This window comes from Schistocerca serialis, chromosome 3 (genome assembly GCF_023864345.2).
Source record: "Schistocerca serialis cubense isolate TAMUIC-IGC-003099 chromosome 3, iqSchSeri2.2, whole genome shotgun sequence".
NCBI classification, from domain to species: Eukaryota; Metazoa; Arthropoda; class Insecta; order Orthoptera; family Acrididae; genus Schistocerca; species Schistocerca serialis.
The window spans coordinates 657,326,371-657,347,285 of record NC_064640.1 but is presented as its reverse complement, the minus strand read 5'-3'; the positions used below and the strand labels follow the sequence as shown (position 1 = coordinate 657,347,285).

Here is a 20,915-nt window from a genome sequence, read left to right as displayed (position 1 = left end):
GGCAATTCGCCAGATGGTATAATAAAGGAAGAGAACATTCAAGAGTTCTTGGGGTGAAAATAAGAAGAAAAAGGAAAGAAAAATTTCTGCAACGTTGATGAAGACTCCGAAAAAACTGGGAACATGTTTTCATGTATAATTGAGAATAATATCAAGAACCGGAGTTTATAATGGCATTTAAACGACGTAATGACATCATAAGTTACTGCAACTCGGTCCTATAACAGGCATAGTCCCACTAGGAATGGTATACTCCTGGCTTTCTACGATCTGTGAAACTGCTCGGGCTGTTAGTTGCAGTGTGAGCTACAATTAAACGTACGACTCAAACCACGGCAACACCTGGCGTTTTCACCGAAAAAATGCACTATCAGAGGGGAAAGGCATGCTGAATTAAAGTACACACATCAATAAATGTTTTGCATCACCTCATTATTTCAAAATTCATGGCACAGAAAATTGAAATTGGCTACGACGCATGTGTGTATATTCATTTGCGATGTTTCCAGATAACTAACTCCTCCCAAACAGGCCATGAAGGCCCAAATGTACCGACCGGCCGCCGTGTCATCCTCAGCCCACAGACATCACTGGTTGCGGATAAGGGGGGGGGGGGGCACATGGTCAGCACACCGCTCTCCCGGCCGTATGTCAGTTTCCGCGACCGGAGCCGCTACTTTTCAATCAAGTAGCTCCTCAGCTAGCCTCACAAGGGCTGAGTGCACTCCGCTTGCCAACAGCGCTCGACAGACCGGATGGTCATCCATCCCAGTGCTAGCCCAGCCCGACAGCTCTTAACTTCGGTGATCTGACGGGAACCGGTGTTACCACTGCGGCAAAGCCGTTGGTTTCCAGATAACTAACTGTGCCCATTTTCGTGGAAAGGGGACATATATTATCATCGCGAGTGTGTTCTCCTTTTTAATAGATACTCGATTATAAAGATGTGTTGATGTTAAAGACAATTATTCTCCATCGCAGAACAGCGGTGTTGGGGACAGTCCAGCATGTGTGTGTGTGTGTGTGTGTGTGTGTGTGTGTGTGTGTGTGTGTGTGTGTGTGTGTGTGTGTGCGTGTGCGTAGGAGGGTGGGTGGGTGGGTGGTTGCGCTAGGCAGATGTGTCCTGACCAGAGCGCAGCGTGTGGAGCGTGGCTGTGTCGCTATATTTTAGACGGACAAGTTGACCATGGGGCAACCCACCATTAATCCCCTAATAGTGTTTAGTAGACTATACATGCCTTAGTGTTGGTGAAGGACCGTCGCCTCAAGGCGGCGAGCATCGGCAGTGGTATGGGGGAAGGCCAGATGCGGCCAGCGACCGTGAAGGGACGGCTCCTGGCCATTTGATAAAGCGATTTGGAGTGTTCTCCAGAAGTTCGTTGTTGTTCTAGAGGGGTGCAGTCTTTCTGAGAAATATGTTTAACAGACTGCAAGAAGCGTTATCTGTTTACCTTTTGTCTATCTGTGACTGATTTCCGCAGCCTGGAGACAGTATATCAATGCCACCAGAAGGACGCCTTTGTGGACCACCACCAGCAAGACAGAACAGGCCTCTATCCCTACCTACGGTGAGGAGAGGGAGGGAGGGAGGGATGAGAGGTGGAAGGGGGGAGGCGTAAGACTGTCTCCAAGGTGGTTAGTTCGTGAGCTCTCATCGAGGAGGCCACACATTCAACTACCGCCCCCTCTTAAGTCTTTTGGACAACGATTTTCCCCAGCTCGTGTGTTGCATTATGGCCCATTCATTGTGCGTGATGGTATTTTACGACAATTTCGAAGTTTAATTAGTACAGTGATGCATTTTTCCATCAGCTGTGTTAGCGTGTGTTAGCTCTGACTACTTGGGTTTCAGGGTGATTATCGAGCAGGTGTCTGTAGCGAATTCTGGAGTCAAACTGCGACAGATACAGTCTTCAGCTGTATGCTTACAGGTAATACACTTATTAAACTCGTCTCCTTCTGACACCAGCAACTCGACAGTTGACTATATTTTCCACAAAAAATAAAATTGTACCCTTTTCCCACCAGTTTCGAATGGTATTGTAAAATTTTGCCCTAGCAGAATAATACATGTTGTATGGCGTCGTAAATTATTGAGCTATATTGCGATTTTAGATAGTCCCTGTGTAGCGCTATGTATATAGTTGTGTAATTAGGACCAATCTATATGATTAATTAGTAATTAGGATGGACCTTTATTTCAATTTCCCAACCAAAAGAAATAAAGTACACCAACCTAATCCTCCTGCATCTGGGCAGTTCCAAGTGTTGGAGGCTACACTTGGGCTTTCCATCCAGAAGGACCAGGGTTCGAATCCAGGAAGAGGCACAGCCGTTTTTAATTTTCCGCCAGTTCCAAGCACCTCTGGTGGTATAATTGTGTTGAGGGGGTGCACTTTGGCTTTCTGTTCTGGAGAACCAGGGATCAAGTCCCAGAAATGGCGCCGCCATTTTCAGTTTCCCACCAGTTCTCGGGTGAGGGGTAGTGTGCCCTGGGACAAAGAAATTCCCGCCAAAATCCGAAACTATCGCCAATTTTCGAAATTCCTACCATTAGTGTAGGTGGACGAGGGAGAGGGGGAAGGGTTGGAGGGGGGAGGGGGCTGGGAACCATGTGCAGGTTGACGAAAACACATGATGTCCTCTGGGGCTGGGCTTGGGCGTCGTTGGGGGGTAATTAATTGATCAGTTTAATTACTTTGCATATCAATTTGGTATCAGTTTGACACCAAAAGCGAGATCATGCCCCGCGTACCCTACTACTGTGGCGTACGACGTGGTGCTCGCCATGGTCGTCAGGTATTACTATTCACAACACGCAATCGTCTCCTAATAGTTCGATGCGATACATGATGTTCTGTAGCCTTCGAAACGCCGAATTCAGATCTGGAGCACTCAGCCCAAGATTCCTCGGGCTCATCAGGCGTAGATATCGTCCTGTATACCTGACGAGCGTGGACGGACTGTGCTCTGTAAGTCCTCAATCTACGTCTCAATTGGAATAGATTTTACGTCCACAGCGCATCACTTTAACTTTGGAGTACACGTCAAGCAACTTTCCTGGATGATAAGCCTTCTTCTTGTAATGCGATGATGTGGACGTGATTACTAGCCGCGATTGTCCTTCGTTACGTGATGGATGTGCACTCTATCGTTACACAGATATTTCTAACGCGTCACTACTGGTGCTTTACTACCAACTGAAACGCTACAATCCACTCGGGTGCGTTGTTCTATCCGTAGGTAGCGCTCATAGTAGGTGTGTGTATGTTTACAAACAACATCAGGGATGACCTTCCGATCGTTACACCAACAGTCACAATAGCAACAAACCTGCACGACGTATCAGGGTGATGCAAAACTTTTGTTGATGCGTGCAGAAATCGGCCTGTCACTGGGATGCTCAGAAAATGGATGCAGCACTACAAATAACATCTGTCCCAAACAGCTCACTGAAAAAATAAAACGGAGTTACCAATACACAAATCACACTTTTTGGATGAATATGACTTGTAAACAACTGAACATAAATAAAAGGTAGACGAATGTTTGTCTGGTTCTAATATTATTCCCCGTCCATTCTCTTCTCGAAAGATGTATGGTATGGAATATGTACAGGGTGTACCAAAAATAATCTTGTTATTTGAGATACGTGCGCGAACAATGTACTGTTGGAAAGAGCAAACTCTCAAGTTTTACAGGGTTCCCGCTAGGTAGTAGGAGAGTGCGCCCATTTCAGTTCTAGTAAAAGTGGTGTCGGGACCACAGAAAAAACGTTTTGTGTTCTATGTTTTGCGAAATGTGGGTGAGTGATAAGTGACATTCGTACTAGGTATGGTGTGGATTCTCCGACAACACAGAGCACTAGACGATGGTATGAACAATTTCGAGAAACAGGTTGTCTGTGTAAAGCCATATCGCCGGCCGTCCCCGAGTGTCTGAGACAAAGTCGAACGCATCTGCCATAATCTGACAAGGAGTCCGCAGAAATCCGTTCGCCGAACAGGTCGAGAGCTCAATATGCCCCCGATGTTCGTCTGGCGTCGACGTTTACACACGAAACCATACAAAGTTCAGCTACTGCAAGCTCTTCACGAAAGTGACAAACAACAACGTGTGGAGTTCTGTAATTTTGTTCTTGGCCAGATAGAGGATGACAGTTTTCTTCCACGCTTAGTGTTTGGTAACGAGGCAACATTCCATTTAAATGGAAGGGTGGACCATCATAATGTGAGAATATGGGGTACGGAACAACCACATGAAGTTGTAAGACATGGAAGGGACTCTCCAAAATGTAATGTGTTCTGTGCAGTTTCACGGGAAAAGGTGTATAGGCCATTTTTCTTTGGCGAGAACACTGTTACAGGAAGCACATATCTAGATATGCTTGAGAACTTTCTTTTTCCGTAGTTGGAGACCGATTCGAACGACTTCATTTACCAACAGGATGGGGCACCGCCACAATGGCATGTGGAAGTGCAGGAATTTTTAAATCAAGGGATTACGGAACGATGGATCGGTCGCCCTAACCAAATGATTCAGCCTTATATTACTGGCCTCCAAGGTCACCGGACCTGACAGTATGAGATTATTTCTTGTGGGGGTTTATAGAAGGCTTTGTTTATGTGCCTCCGTTATCAACAACAGTGAATGAACTGAGACATCGCGTAACAGCAACTGTGTAAGCTGTAACTCCAGACATGCTCGCTGCAGTGTGGGAACAATTTGAATACCGCATTGATATACGTCGAACATCTCAAGGGGAGCAAGTTGAACACCTATGAAATGGTATGAAAAGAAAAAACGTTTTGAGTACTCCATTCATCAAAAAAACAAAATACCTTGTATATGTTTATTAATTTCAAAAAGTGCCAAATCGGATGACTCTTTTTGATACACCCTGTATACTGATGGCAAACCTTTGAATCTTCAATAAAACTAAAGTAGAGCAAAAGTGTTGCCCACAAGATATCACATAATTTGTTACGTTCTCATGGTGGGTGGTAGCCACAGCGGAGGTCTAACTGAATGGGACTTCACCTGAATAACGAGAGGTATCTCGTGAGAGGTAAGAGATTTTCCAACTGGTGGTGATCCCAGGCTGTGTCGTATTGGGGAGGAAAGGGTATCAACTCGTCGTGCGGCTATCTTGATTTACATTTGTCGTATTTGAACTAAATTACGACCGCCATAAACCAGAATGATTTCTTCAACAATGTACGGCCACATCCTTTCTCCATAAATGTACAACAACTGCTTATGTTCGAATTCTTAGCACCAAAAAGTCGATGGGCGCTAGATTCCAAACTTAGTCCTTGTGGATAGGCAGATCAGTAACAAAATGCGTGGTTGACGATCCATAGATGTGGATTCCGATTTTCGGTCGATTTAAGGATTGAGGCACGTATTGTAAATGTGGGCAGTGTTACAGATGCCAAATTACTCCCGCCATAGCTGTCTGGATGCATTTATTCTCGTCGTTCAGAAAAGCATGTTCTGCAACACGAACATGCTAAGTAAAGTATTACTGAGTTTAACGCTTTGAGTGCCAGTAGTTTCTGCCTGAGACCATCTTTTTTTTTTCCTTAAGTATCACTGCCTTTCGCATGAAACCACCGACTTTATTCCAAAGCAGAGATAGCTAGGGCTACACGGAGGTATTTCTACGAATGTAGTGTATTGTAGCAGTAATTTGCAGTGTTCAAAGCAACAGTCGGTGCGGAGATTGGGCTACGTGATTGTAGGAGATTGTGACACGTGGTTCTTATTATAGTGATCTTATTGAGGAGGTCATTGGATTGAAAGTAAGTATATCTTAAGTTCTTCTAACGTAAATTTGAGTTTGTACTATTGCTTTTATGAGTGGTTTCGGAAGGAAATCACTTTAGCAGAATGTAATTTTGATATTAGTTTATTAAATTTTAGACTCATTCTTGCTTGATATTCAGGACTGTAATTTGTTGTAGGCATTATGAGTTCATGAAAGTTTCGAGATGTGGGAGTATGTATAGGAAAAATGCAGTATTGCTTTCAAATATATTTCAAGAAATGATGGATGGTCGAAAACTGTATGTCCCAGTGGTTAGAAAGTGTAACCACAACCTTAAACCGAGCGGGGTGGCGCAGTGGTTAGACACTGGACTCGCATTCGGGAGGACGACGGTTCAATCCCGCGTCCGGCCATCCTGATTTAGGTTTTCCGTGATTTCCCTAAATCACTCCAGGCAAATGCCGGGATGATTCCTCTGAAAGGGCACGGCCGACTTCCTTCCCAATCCTTCCCTAATCCGATGAGACCGATGACCACGCTGTCTGGTCTCCTTCCCCAAACCAACCAACCAACCAACCACAACCTTAAAACAATTGAGTGTTTACTTTTGCCAATTTCTTCTTTTATTCGTAGCTTGGTATGATAACAGAGGTTAATTTTGTGAAAAGTTTCAAAATTATGTTCCAAAGTGAAGGCATCTCTTTAAAATAATTAATTGTTTACTTTTCACCAATTTTTACTTGTATTCGTTGCTCACTATGATTATAAATGTCAATTTTGTCAAAAATTTTAAAATTATTTTTTACGCCATTGGGACGCAGAGGGTTGAACTAAAGCTTCACTCGACGACTGACTGACTTAGTTAAATCAGGAATAGGGAACTCATTACAGCGAATGGAAAAGTAAACATGTGGAAGCAAAAAAAGCAAAGCTCCGCGTTTTGGCCCAGACGAATCTACAAGGAGCGACCTCCTGCCGAGCCATCCCCCGCCAATGGCGTCAGTCCGATACGGGATGGAGGGGCATCACCACTCTTCCGGTCGTTGTCGGCTTCCTCGGCCTTGGTACCGCTGTCTCTCACTCAAGTCGCTCCTCAGCTAGCATAACGAGGCAGAGAGTAGCCCGTCCCAGTCCTCCCGCCGAGAACAAGTCAGGCACTACCCAGAATCGAACCCGAGTCTCTTACATAGTAGTCAGACACGCTGATCACAAAGCTGCTTAGGCGGACATGTAAAACTAATGTATAACAGATTCCCTGTATCACATTTAGACCTAAGTTGTAATGTGCCAGCACAAGTAATCGTAAACTAAACGCAGTAAGCTATCCGGGACAAGATTATTTACTCTCTTCCAGTTCCGTGGAAGAATTATGACAGCCTTTCCGCTTCTGCACGCCTGTCATTACAAATATTTGCTTTTCCCAGACCACTTATGGCAAATTCCAAGATGTTTCCTTTGTGTAGGACAAGTCTCATTTCCTCCCTTATCCTGTCCCAGTCTGAGGTGTGCTCCGTCCCTAGTAATCTCATCCTCGACGGGGCTTCACATCCTAATCTTCCTTCATTGTGAACATTGCACGATATGTATGCAGGCGGATCAACATGTTCTTAAAGACCATCGTGAAGACGTGTTGTTTGAATTCTGAAATAGTTCTTCTCGCGATTAACAGCAGCTTGAAGATAGCGCTTTCGTTTGCATTTTGTGTTAAGCACCTTTCCTGCGTCGAGAGACCAGAACTGCGACGACTTGCGCAGAGCTTCATCGTACTGATACTGATTCATTGCCTTATGTGATTTCGACTAGGTAATGGGGCCTTGCCGAATACTCATGCCTTATTACGTCTCACCCGGGTAAATCACGTTTTCGTAAACTGGCAGAATTCTCACTATGAGTCGTAGTTCCAGCCTTCTACGCGAATACACACACAAGCACACACACACTTCGGGCTATCGTGAATGCATTATAAATCACAATGTACAGAAGCTGAGGCAACTAGCTTTGTACAAAAATGCACAGAGAAGAATTACAACCGAATTATTGTTCCATTACGTGACTTTTTGTGACAACTTCAACTCGGTTCGTAATATAAAGTAGACACGACACGAATTACCCCATGATCCTACTTGAGGTAATGTTTCCCCAATGATCAGTTCTTAACTTCATGCCTAGTATGCCTGTAAGTAATAAACAAACTGACGGGAAAAATCCCTACACCAAGAAGGAGTTGTGCGACATAAATGAAAGCTAGCAGGCGCGTTTCTACAGCTGGAAGGTGATATATATTCAAATTTTGCCCTAGTCGATAGTAGCGTCACTATGACGATGCAAATCAGGTTTGCTTTATATACACGTTGCAACGGTCGTGAGTGTTAGTTACCTTTGAAATTCGACGAGATGAGCTGATGTCAGTCGAGAATGCTCTTAAGGTCACAAATATTCGATTATCAGCATCTCACTGAGTTTGAAAGCGGTCGTGTAATAGCGCTACGAGAAGTCGGATGTTCCTTCTGCAATGCTGCTGAAAGACTTGGCAGGAATTTTGGCACTGTACATGACTGCTGGCAGCGACGATCACGAGAATGTAGAGTCGCCAGAAGGCCTGGCTCCAGACGGCCACGTGGCACTGCCGAGGGTGAGGACCGTCATGTGCTGCGTATGGCACCGATGCATCGTACTGCATCTGCAGCAATCTGAGCAGCAGTTGGCACCACAGTGACACAATTAACTGTTACAAATCGGTTACTTCAAGGATAGCTCCGATACAGACTACGACAATCTGGTGATTCGACCTGTTATCCATTCACGAACAGCATTCAAGGGGGTGTTTTATAACGGGAAAACGCTCGAAGTAGGCTTACAGATGAAATTAAAACACTATTGTGTGTCTGCCAGTTAGCTATGAGAAAGGAAAGAGTGAAACGCGGTGCTGCCGTCCAGCCGAGCCAGCCAATGGCAAGTAACCATCGACAATGAATTCCCCGACCGCACACGGGTAGCTATCAACAGTGCCTTATATAGTCACTTTATAAGATACTTTGGAGCGGTTTTTAGGATATTGGTGTATTATTAGGTGATCCTCTCCTGTCCGTTGAAATTCCGGCAAAGAAAGTTGATTCCGAGATCGCGAAATATCTTGTATCATTGTATAAAACTTATTGGGTCTTTAGAACTCCCGCAACAAACGAAAGTACTACAATACTGCTCACACTGTAGCAGTAATGAGTTGGCGACTGTACCAGCTGAAAAGGAATTGACGTTCTTTGGTGCTTTGTTTGTTAATAATTTGACAGAAAATAAACTTAATCCAGCTTAGGAATAAGAAAATGAATGTATTTGCGTTTTAATTTTTACCCTATCAGCTGTGAATTGCAGACTTTCGAAGTAAAATCAGATACAAACTGCTCGCTAAAATAACTTACAAGCAGAAGCTTCCACGGAAGTAACCGGCACGTTGTTATATAAATGAAAAAGCGTTTACATCCGCGTAAGTCAACTGTGACCATTGAAGATTTACGTTCAAGTTCTCGTTCTATGTACTTCACGTTCTGTGGAACAGGTGTTACGTAAGAATTTGAGGTACGTGAATTATTTACAGTCTCGCAATCGAACAGGCAAAGCGATATGAATGCACGAAAGCCATGCAGTTGAGTGCATGCAAGTTGGGGACTGAAGCTGGAGCGCTTTCTCTAAGTAGGCCGGCGACGGCAAAAATCGTGACTTGGCTCCCCTCCAGGACAGCGCTTTCACTTCAATTTTTCTCTTTTATTTTCACCTCTAGTTCTACTGGGTCGTTTGACATTTGCATTTTGGCAATAATTCATTAGGAAAAGAAACACGTGGCGATAAGAGCCAAACAGTGGTCACTTTCCATTAAGACAGATTAAGCTAACAATAACTACTGTGGAGAGATAAAATCTGGCGTCAGAGCTTGTTATGAGATTTCTCGAGTCCAAACCGCAGTTTGTATGTTCATCGCTGAACAAGGTAGACACAGTAGGGCAGCTTGTCCACAACTTAGCTAGGGCAGCGAGAAAAATACGCCAGTCTCAAAGTCAGTGCTCAGCCTATTCCAGCAGCGGGTCTGACCAGCATCGAGCAGAGCAATCATAGTGTGCGGAAGTACTTTCGTTCACTTGATTAACGAAAGGAATGATGTACAAACAAGATTAATGAATATATCTGCCTGGTCTAAAACAGGCATTAACGGATTTCTCTGATGCCAATATCACCACAACTGACAATGATACGCTAAAATACCTTTAAGTCTGGATAATTTAACTTCGTCGTAAAGTCGTAATTGGTGATACAACTGAACGCACAGTCATTGTAGGCGAACATATTATGGCCACGTATTTATACCATCAGTAAAAACTCCTTTCTACCATATTTTGTGTCAGCTATCTAAAACGCAGACAAGGAACCTTATACTGAATTGACTTACTTATATACGCTATCAGTGTCTCTCTATGTGTACTTATGAGCGATGAATTTTCCTAAAAATGCATTACTTTTATATTGTAGTGCGTCTGTTTTGTCGAGTAGCAGCAAGTACGTGTGGTAAGTTAGTATTGGAAATTTGTGGTAAGTTACTATGGGACCAAATTTCTGAGGTCATCGGTCCCTAGCCTTACACACTACTTAATCTAACTTAAACTAACCTGCGCAAAGGGACAACACACACACCCATGCTTGAGAGAGGACTCGAACCCCATAACGAGGCGGTGGGGGAGCGCAAACCTTGGTGAGACGCCTCAGATCGCGCGGTTACCCGCGCGGCGAAGTGCGTGTATTATTATCAGTACTATAATATTGAATTCTAAATATCAAACAGTGGGAAGTCCAGCATACAACATCAACAATATGGAAAGGATAGGTTGCTACTCATCGCATAAAGCAGGCGTTGAGTCGCCTTCACTCCCTGTGGCAATGACCACGTGTGTGTAAGACGTGTGAATATTCTCTTTTGCGGAAGACCTCTGTCAGAAAGCTGAAAATATTTCTAGTGTTCCTCTTTCGTTGCAACTGCCTACGATTCAGCGCTTCCTTTTCGAGGTGACAAGTAATCTATTCTTTCCATATTGTTGGAATTTATAAATATTTGTGATTTAGAAACAATAATGCTGCTCTTTTCACCGAGTTTCATTTGAAATTTCCTAATATAATTTGTGTCAATAATCTAAAAAGAAACACATAGAAAATAATACTGTCTCCTCTTATGTTAACATGTGTTTCAGTGCCTTCTTCGTACGAAGGTGATGTAAAATGAGAGTTCATTGTAGCAAGCACAAGTAGCGCTAAATACTTTCTTACACGATACATACTTTGATAACCTAGTTTGTTTATTCATTATATCCACTGTGAATGTCGAACTGCAGCTGTGATTTATATTCACACCCTGCCGCATAATTTGCAACCAGTCGCGTTTTTAAATTCTGATTCGAGGTACTTTCTGCGTCATTAACTGGTTTTATAGCTACTGCAGGCTCATCAGTAGATGAAGTGTTACAGAAACATCACTTACTCAGATAATATTTCTTTAACACCTCCATCTGCTGATGAATCTGGTGTGGCTTGAAAACTTTTTAATGGTACAGGCAATAAATCGCATCAAAATTTAAAACAGCGACTGGTTGCATAATGTAGCCACATAAATCTCAAATTCGTTAATTTATAAATGATGTTACTTGTGTAACTCTACATTTTCCTATTGCTAGTTCAAACTCTCTGCACCAGGCTAAGATCTGATTTTGTTTTTGTTATTTTTTTAATTATGTGTTTCTGCGTCTGCCATATAAGTGAACACTTATGAACAAGAATTTTCGACTTGTTATGAAGTCCCGCTCAGCTTACCTGTTCAAAAGGAAAAAAAATGGAGATGGTAAAATACTACTGCTTTAGTTTCCTAGTGTTTTACTGTGTCTCTTTTCCTGCACTCACTTCTTGGGCCTCACAGAATTTCGCTTAAGAAACCAGACCCGCTTTCTGGAGGATAAAGTTTCAGACCTAGGTCTTGCCGTCCAGATTTCCTATGGTTTATCGAAACAGGTTGAGTTGAATACCAGGAGGGCTATTTTGAAAATAGCATGGCCGATTGCCTTCCACATTCCTGTCATATTTCAGCTCCGACACTAATGACCTTCTCGTTGTCTTGATGTTAAAACCTTGTCTTCCTGTCTACATAATACGTCTTAAAATTCCGCTACAGACTGAGGTGAGTGATTGCGGACAACAGTCCTGTGGATCGATTTCGCTATATCCTATGTAGATGGATTTCATTTATGGTGTTTTTCAATCGCTAAAATCAACTCTGTGCTGAACGTGTTAGCGGCAAATGGTGTGCAGAGGCGACTGGCGACCACGAGTGCCCGTAAGCGTGAGGCGATACGTGACACTGCAGCATGTTCCGCAGGCTTTTTCTCAAACCGATAGACATAATGGAGAGCTCGACTTGCTGATACTCCAACAAGAGGTCCAGAAATAAAAGCAAAGAACCTGTCACTCTGACATAAACAAGAAACTTAGAGCGGGTGCCCCCAATTAAGATTCACGAAACTATGCCCGAGGCCAGTGTGACAGCAAATGCGAAACCGAGGAGAAGCTAAACTGATTAGAGCAACATGAAAAGGAACGTCTGAGCGGCGGAAGAGCTCGTTACGTGCGGGGCCGGATCTGGCGGTTTGCAGAGTCACCTCAGATATAGAGCGGAGGCGTAAAAAACGACTGCTGCCTCGGCTGGCCTCAGCACGCCGTTACGTAAGCTCCTCCGGCCTGGGACTCCGTCGCCAATCTCCGGGAGCGAAGGTCGTCATAATCGACAACAATTATCCAGGACGCCGCAGAACAAGATCGATCACGACCCGAGCGCGTCGCCACTTCATCGTTCCAGCAACCTCCTGGACAACGCGGACCAAAAAACGATAAACAGTCTCGAGTTCTCCTGCACTGTTGGCTGCACGTAGAACGAGGCTGTGGACAAGAATTCAGGAGAGTCCAGTTCGCCACACGTCTCTCTCTCTCTCTCTCTCTCACTCACTCATTTTCCTGCTCTCTACTTTTTAGTACCACGCTTTTTCTTTCCTTTTTTTTGCGACTTTAACGTTTCGTCAGCATCACACTAGCGACCTCAGACAATTTTGTGGAAGGGAATTAAGGCTGGGCAAATAATACTCGCGTCTGAACGAACTCGAGATTTCCCGATACGCCGAAAAGCTCGATACAGCATCAAGTCCTGTTCGAAGAGTCACGTGAAATTTGATACAGGCGGGGCAAGAGTAAGCGTACGCGACAAGCTAAAAAATGGTCACAAGAATAAGCTATAGCTCTGCTTGAGATGTAAGAGTTTCGTGAAACACGAATGGAAATGGTACTAAATCCTACCAGGTACAAGCTTCTGTTGTATTTGAACTAATTTACAACAGCACTTCTCGCACAAAAATTATGGCTACCGTATACAAACATTTACGATGACTTTTATGTAAAGCTAACAGTCAAAGGCTTAAGTATCGACCACTAAAAATATTACTGGTGTCTGAAGAGAATCCAATGTTTTATTTGGTTATTAGCTACTAAAAATTTACCAAGTCAGTTTGCGAATTGGCATTTCGACCCTTTTCACATATTGCAATGTGTAAAAGAGTTACCAGTATTTTAATCAGTTTTAAAACAGGATGTTAACATTCACATGAAACAAAGAACAAAATTAATTGGGAATTTAATGTTTAATAAACGAAATAAATCATATTAGCAATGGCGATCGCGAGAATAAATAACAGTGACAAGACTCGTAGAGATAGCACCAACAGACGCGACTAGATGGCTGGAAGAGCACGAGAATTAGATAGAATCGTTATTGTGATCATTTATTTATTTATTGAAGGCCGAGTTTACATGTGACCTGTAGTCTGTAAGATGTTGCAGTATGTGTTTCACGATTATTTTTATGATTAAGACCTAGAATATGTTAATGAATCCCGAGATTTTTCGAGCTGTTACGTCAACTACTCGAGCAGTTTGAGTCGTGCTCAGGTACAACAGTAAAGGGAATGCGGCGTGTCCTTCATGAAATAATTACCACAACATTCGTCCCTAATGGTTTAGGGGAAAAAGAGAACGAGTTTAATTTCCGGGGTTCACGTTATGGCAGTCGTCTGAAGTGTCGGGAAGCACACTTGATGTGTTTCGATACCATGAGCGACTCCTTCGGGACCTCGGCAACGACACTGGGCAGGCATCATTTACCTCTCAAGTTGTTTGGTAACGCATGTGGCTGACGACTGCACTCGAACGGGAGACATGTGAGGCAGATGTAACACGCAGGCGACCTCGGCAGTGATAGAAATCTTGCAAACACAAGTACAACGGTGTTTTAAGTAGATGTTGCGGCATTCGTTTCAGGAACTGGCATTTCCTAGTGTCCGAGGACCAGTTCCGACCACGACGAAGCCCCTGAGTAAGCCACACGAAGCGTTCACACCGAAAGTTGTATGCGGACTACCCATAAGGCTAATGCGTAACTTATACACTGTCAGTAGACAGTTGCGGAGGAGGTAACGTTCTCGGCGGTGATTCGTCTAAGGCGGAAAACGAATCTCGCCAGTAGGAGTACTGTAATCCGAATACCATTGGATTCCATGAGAGCTGTCTGAAATCCTGTCGTAACTCCCGCTGGAAATTTGTTAGATCTGGCCAATATGGACCGTACGTCCATATTGGCCAGATGTAGGCATGCTTCGGAGAATCACGTCCGGATACTTCCCGTGGGCGCTGGACAAAGGATTTGTTACTTATGGTTTGTTGACTAAGGTGGTCCTTTTCAAAGGATCTAACCCTCTAACAGGGGCATACCTGCAGGCTAGTTGCAGAGGAACATGTGTGGAGATAACGGTAGGTATACGTATATTGGACTACGGAGCAAATTATATGATCACCGGCTAACGAAGTACTCTCTCTCTCTCTCTCTCTCTCTCTCTCTCACACACACACACACACACACACACACACACACACAAACACACACACACACACACTTTTTAAGACGTGTTGTTTAACGTCTCGTTACGGCCTGTAACGAAGTAGGGCTCTTTGACAATGATAAAATAAAAACTATCGTTCCAAAGACTAGTCAAATTACAACGTACTCGTAGATCTATGAAGTTTTGCCATTTTCTCGCAGAAATTTGGACTAAGGTTACTATCTCCATACTCCTTGTAAAACCGTCTGACAATTGGAAAAAGACGCATAATATTTTCCTGCCTTACCTACAATACTGTCCTTTTACAAGAAATGTTTCTTTTTACGATACAAAAGCCCTGTTAAAAGCAGCATAAATGTTGAATTTATCGCCGAACCTCGGCTATGAACTCTTGTTTTGATGATGATGATGATGTTTGGTTTGTAGGGCGCTCAACTGCGCGGACATCAGCATCCGTACAAATTCCCAATCTTTACTCAGTCCAAGCTCGCCACTTTCACGAATGATAATGAAATGATGAGGACGACACGAACACCCAGTCCCCGAGCGGAGAAAATCCCCAACCCGGGCGAGAATCGCACCCGGGTGTTTTGGTGACGTTATATCGAATATTAGTTTCAGTGTCCTATCTAGCCAGCAGTTTACTTCATTATTCCTATTCACTGCTGTCGTCAGAATGATGTTTCATTTGCAAAAGAATCGGCCTCCATAGCTGAGGCCACACATTCTGTGTGATAACGCACAACTTGGATGTAACCAGTCTAAATCCTGGTGGTGGAAGAAATTTCGTCATCGATATTTATCTGGCCAGAGGAGGGGAGATCACCGTGTGAGCTTGTAGCTCATCAGAACTAGTGCTGATGTGATCGACTGAAATATTGCGGCATAATGAGGACATGCGACATTGCTGATCGGTCTGCCGGGTAAGCTCGACGTTCCTTCTTCTCTTTCTCCCTCTTCCATTCCTTTCCCTCAAGCCCATTGCTGTTAGTGCACGTTATAAAAACCCATCTTCCGGTAACTTCTGTTTATTGTTGTAATTATTATGTAGGATGATAAATTGTGTATTTTTATTTTATTTGTACTACGGTAATTCTTAATTTCTAAATGTAGAATAACATACTTATCCCAATATAATTAATGTAAAATATGTAGAATGCCTGGTCTGATGTAGGAGAGGGTCTGAAGGCACTAATCTTGCTAAGTTAAATAAAATAAGCTATTTTCTTTTACGTACTCATCGTATCAAAAACACAAACACATTACAACATTCAAACGCAAATGGTGATACCAAAATGAGTCAAGGAACGAAACCTAGTTTAATACGTACTAGACATACCTCAAAGCCAATAATGCTATTTGACATTACAACGGTGAAGCTTATTTTTCTAAAGTGTTGATACTTCTTTGGTAACAGAAGACTGTTCACTCATGGTTGGGCATAACAATGGGAAACCTCTCTAGCTGCTTCACAGACCACCGAGATTCGAAAACATTGTTCATCATTACTAACCTAACTTGTTTGCAGCAGTAATATGCAGTAATATCCTCAAGCATCAACTTTAACAATATATAATTGTTACACCTGGATTTTTGAGCGATGCGAAATACCGTTAGGCTACAAGAAGGATGTTGTAACTCCATTACCAAAGACTGATGGTGATGGCAGTTGCTAGTATCACTTCCATAATGCGTGGTTGTAAAATCTGACGCGAATTATGTACAGAAGTATGTAGTAACTAGTAGAGAGCGAACTGGTGGAACATCAAATTGCGTTCCGGACATAAACAGAAAAACGTGAGGCAAACTGGCTCTGCAACTTATCTTATAAGATTGGTTGAAGAAAGGCAAAATCACATTTATGTAGAAAAGACTTTAACGACGTTGACTTGAATACGCACTTTGAAAATACGACGTTATCAGGGATAAAATACAGAGAGCTGAAAGTTACCTACAACTACAAAAACCCGACATAAGTTATACGAGTCGAAGAAAATGAAAGGTAGCTGTAACTGAAAAATATTTGAACGGAGTGAATAGGGTAGTAAAAAGAGTCTATCAATGAATACAAATAAGACTAAAACGATAATAACAGAACGTAGTCGAATTAAGATAGGTACTGAATCAGCAAAGGAAATGAGACACTGAAAGTAGCAATCGAATTTCGCTGTTTTGGCAAAGAAGATGTCGACGCCTGCAAAAATAACGAGGATACAAAATGTAGACTGACAACAGAATGAAAATGTTCCCTGCAAAAGAGAAATATTTTAACATATAACATATGGTTTTGGTCTAGGAACCCTTATCAAAACATGTTTTTTCGGAGTGTAGCCTTACATGGAACTGAGACGTGCACATTAAGAGTACTGAAGGTAAGAAAATAAAATCTTCACAAGTATGGACCTGCAGAAAATAGTTGAAGATTAGATGGGTAGATCGAATAACTAACGAAGAGGTGTTGAATTTAACTGGGGAGAACAGAGCTTTATGGCACAACTTGACTCGAGTAAGGGAGAGCTTGATACAGTATGCCCCGAGGCATCAAAGAATAGTTAATTTTGTGATGTACGAAAATGGAAGGGAGGGGTTAAAAATGCAGAGGGAAAAGAAGCCTTGAATACGGTTAACAGGTCCAAGTGGGTGTAGATTCCAGTAGTTACGCAGATATAAAAAGATTTACACAACATAAACTAGTGCGGGGACCTGCATCAAACCGGTCTTCTGAATGATATTCACAACAACAACAATGAACTTGATTTCTTGATATAGTTCTGCCTTCTGCATAACACTGTTTTTTTATCCTTGTTTGTTAAGCAGTACTATTTCAGTGCTTATTTGCGATTCTATGTCTCTTACATAATTTTTTTTAAACATTCAGTAGAGTTTAAATGGTTTTTAAGAATAAATTAGCCTATCACATGTGTATCTAGCTTCGTTGTAGTTGTTCACCTGAATGCGTGTCGGTCATATTTTAAATTTAGCAAGGTAGCGTTGTTTGTATTTTATTCTATGACGCCATCTGGCTAGCATACATTTTCTTTGACAGACTCTACGAATTTCTAGCATGTCTCCGGCCGGTGTGGCTGTGCGGTTCTAAGCGCTTCAGTTTGGAACCGCGTGACCACTACGGTCGCAGGTTCGAATCCTGCTTCGGGCATGGATGTGTGTGATGTCCTTAGGTTAGTTAGGTTTAAGTAGTTCTAAGTTCTAGGGGACTGATGACCACAGAAGTTAAGTCCCATTGTGCTCAGAGCCATTTGAACCATTTTTGTAGCATGTCGTCTGCGAAGTAGCGATGAAAAAGTAAAATGTATTGCTGAAAAAATTATTTTTGCAGAACATTCACCATAGGTAACGTTTTATTGCCATGTAATCCTTCAGTGGTGCGACTTGTTTTTGTCTGTAAATACTCATTTTCACGCCTTTAACCACTGCACTGTTACTTTCATTTCGTTATTAAATATTAAAAAACGAATGAATCAAACATAGAGCGACACAGTGAGGGATAACTGTTTCCTCGCTATCCATGTGGCGTGATATTTTAATATCAGTCGCAAGTAAACAAAAAAATTAAGAAATAGACTATTTCGTTACTTTTTATATTGTGTGCTATCAGTCCACAGAGTCTACGGAAGAATTCCATAGCGTAAAATTTAAAATACGATTGACACATGTTGTGGTGGGTAACTGCAGTAATAACACAAATAAAACGCTTTAAAAGTGTACTACGTATTATGGAAATAAGGTGAGATCCACGGATGATTGCAGGCAAGTGATACACCATGACTGGATGATAAAACAAAGAAAACCACTGTATACTGCGCAGAGGTCAGAGTTGTAAATATCAAAAGTAGCGTGTCAATTCAAGCTGTCCTGGTAGTGACTTCTCAGAAAATCAGTTATCTAATTCTAGGAGCAACGTTAATCTTTCAGGTTCACAGGTTAAAGCTCTAGGTCCAAGGAGAATTGTTCAACTCCCGCGCTGACAAGAACCGTGTTCTTAGACCTTTCCTGCTGCGGCAGATTCCGGTTGCGCGCAACGAGTGTGAACACGCACTGCCGCTAGGTTTTTCTTAGTTCCAGCCGCCAGCTACCACCCGGGACAATCGCCATCGGCGTTCCGCGCATTCTGACAACCGATCGCATCGCCCTCTGTTTCGGGTCGGCACAGTTATTTACGACGAACCGCCTGCCACGCAGCCCTCATTAGATTCGGCAGCTGACTTCGTAAATGTACCAGGCCGACTTCCTCTGATCTGAGTTTTCTCGATATCGACAGAAACTAATTACAGATAGAGGTAGATATCAAGAAATAGCTGATTTAGTATTGACAGAAATTGTGCATGTGTGTGGGGGCGGCTTGGGGAGGGGGGGGGGGGCTAAAAACTGTAGGAGACCAAGAAATGGATAAAATAAGCAGGTTTAAATGGATGTGGTTTGCAATGGTTATTCGGAAATCAAGAGACTTACAAAGAACAGAGTAGCGTGGAGAGCTGCGTCTAACCAGTCTTCGGTCTACATACCACAACGACAACAACGTGAGTTTTGTAAAAGGCTTTTGTTTTTAGCTTCTTTACATTGTTATTTTATTTCTTTTTTCGATGACGGAGCTTTATACCGCAACATTCGCCCGACGAATCAGAAAAAATATGTAAAACTATATCCGGGGAAGTTAGTTGTATTACCGAGCGAGGCAAGGCAGTGGTTAATATACTGGATTTGCATTCAGGAGGACCACATTCAAATACACACCCGGCCAACCTGATTGATGTTTTCCGTGATCTCCCTAAATCACTTAAGGCAAATGCCAGGATGTTTCCTTTGAAAGGGCACGGCCTATTTCATTCCCTGTCCTTCCTTAATACGAGCTCGTGCTCCGCCTCTAATGACCTCGTTGTTGATGGGTCGTTAAACACTAATCTTCCTTCCTTCTTTCCTTAGTTGTTTAATCGACTGCATGTACAGTATAATACGTATCTTCTTCTCCGTCCTATATATTCTTTATATGTCGTTAAATACTGTGTCGTCTCAACCAAGTTACTCTTCTTGTTGTTCTGAATAGAGCGTTGCTATTGCTTCAAATATTGGATCAGTTTACTGATTGTTGTTGTAATATTTCTTGTATGAGCTCACCACTCTTAATTCTTGTGAGGCCATACGATGATATTATTTTCTTTTCATTCTGTCTCTTAGTGGCTTAATAATATCTGTCATTTCGTATACTACACCTTTGTTCCCGTGGAAAGGTTTAATCTTTCAGTAGCGCGTCGATATCTTCCGTCTGTGGCTGGCATTGTCTCTATTTTGCCTCATTTATTGATTTCACGTTACATTCACATAACTTTATTTCAAAGTTTTCAGGTCTTTGCTTACCAAAATGTGTAATTTTTAAAGAAAATGAACTGTCGTGTAAATCGTTATTAAAAATCTGTAGGTTTTCACAGACTTGTACTAATTACATTATGGACTTCAGTCAAATTACAAACATTTTTCCGTCAAAATGCAAGTATAAAGATACCAAAATTCTCCACATGTGCACCACACACACACACACACACAAAAGAACGGTAAGCAAGGCTGTGTAATACATTGCCGGAAAGAAAGAGCAACTGCCTTAAGTATAAGTTCATTATATTGACAAGTGCCGTGACAGGTAGTTCATCATTATATAGGAGTATATGATAACAAATTCAGACCAGATGAAACATACAATAAAGGGTGCCCAAACAGTCGCATCAATATATAGTGTACTCCCTACTCGCACCAAAGCGGAAGTGTATTCTCGCATGTAAACGATCACAGTACAGCAATTAGTTTCTGAGTTGCAACGAGCTTCTGCCAAGAAGTATCTCATTTCTGTTTACTGCGGGCGTTTCAGTTTAATCTCTTAAATTTCCCTCGTGTTCGTGTATCTAGTAGCCACAGTCCCGCGTTTTAATTACTGTCTGGTCCTAGTGTATATTTCCACCGTCTTTAGCACGGACTGGGACTGTGATTGCTGCGTCCAGATGCGAGCTGGGTTGTTCACTCTTCACCCACATCACCAGGCGCTGCTAGGTTCGGTCACGTACTTTGGAGCTGTTGCCAATGGGCATCACTGTGGTCGATGTCCAGCACATCCCACGTATCCCCCGATCGGCCCATTACTGTGACGCTCCGGATACTGCCAGTGG

The 20,915-nt window shown here is 42.7% G+C and overlaps 1 protein-coding gene across 1 annotated transcript in view; it reads right to left on the bottom strand.

The window, feature by feature from the left end:
• LOC126470539 (Krueppel-like factor 2) overlaps nucleotides 1–20,915 on the bottom strand; it is a 165,667-nt gene that overhangs the window by 13,903 nt on the left and 130,849 nt on the right. The window lies entirely within an intron of this gene.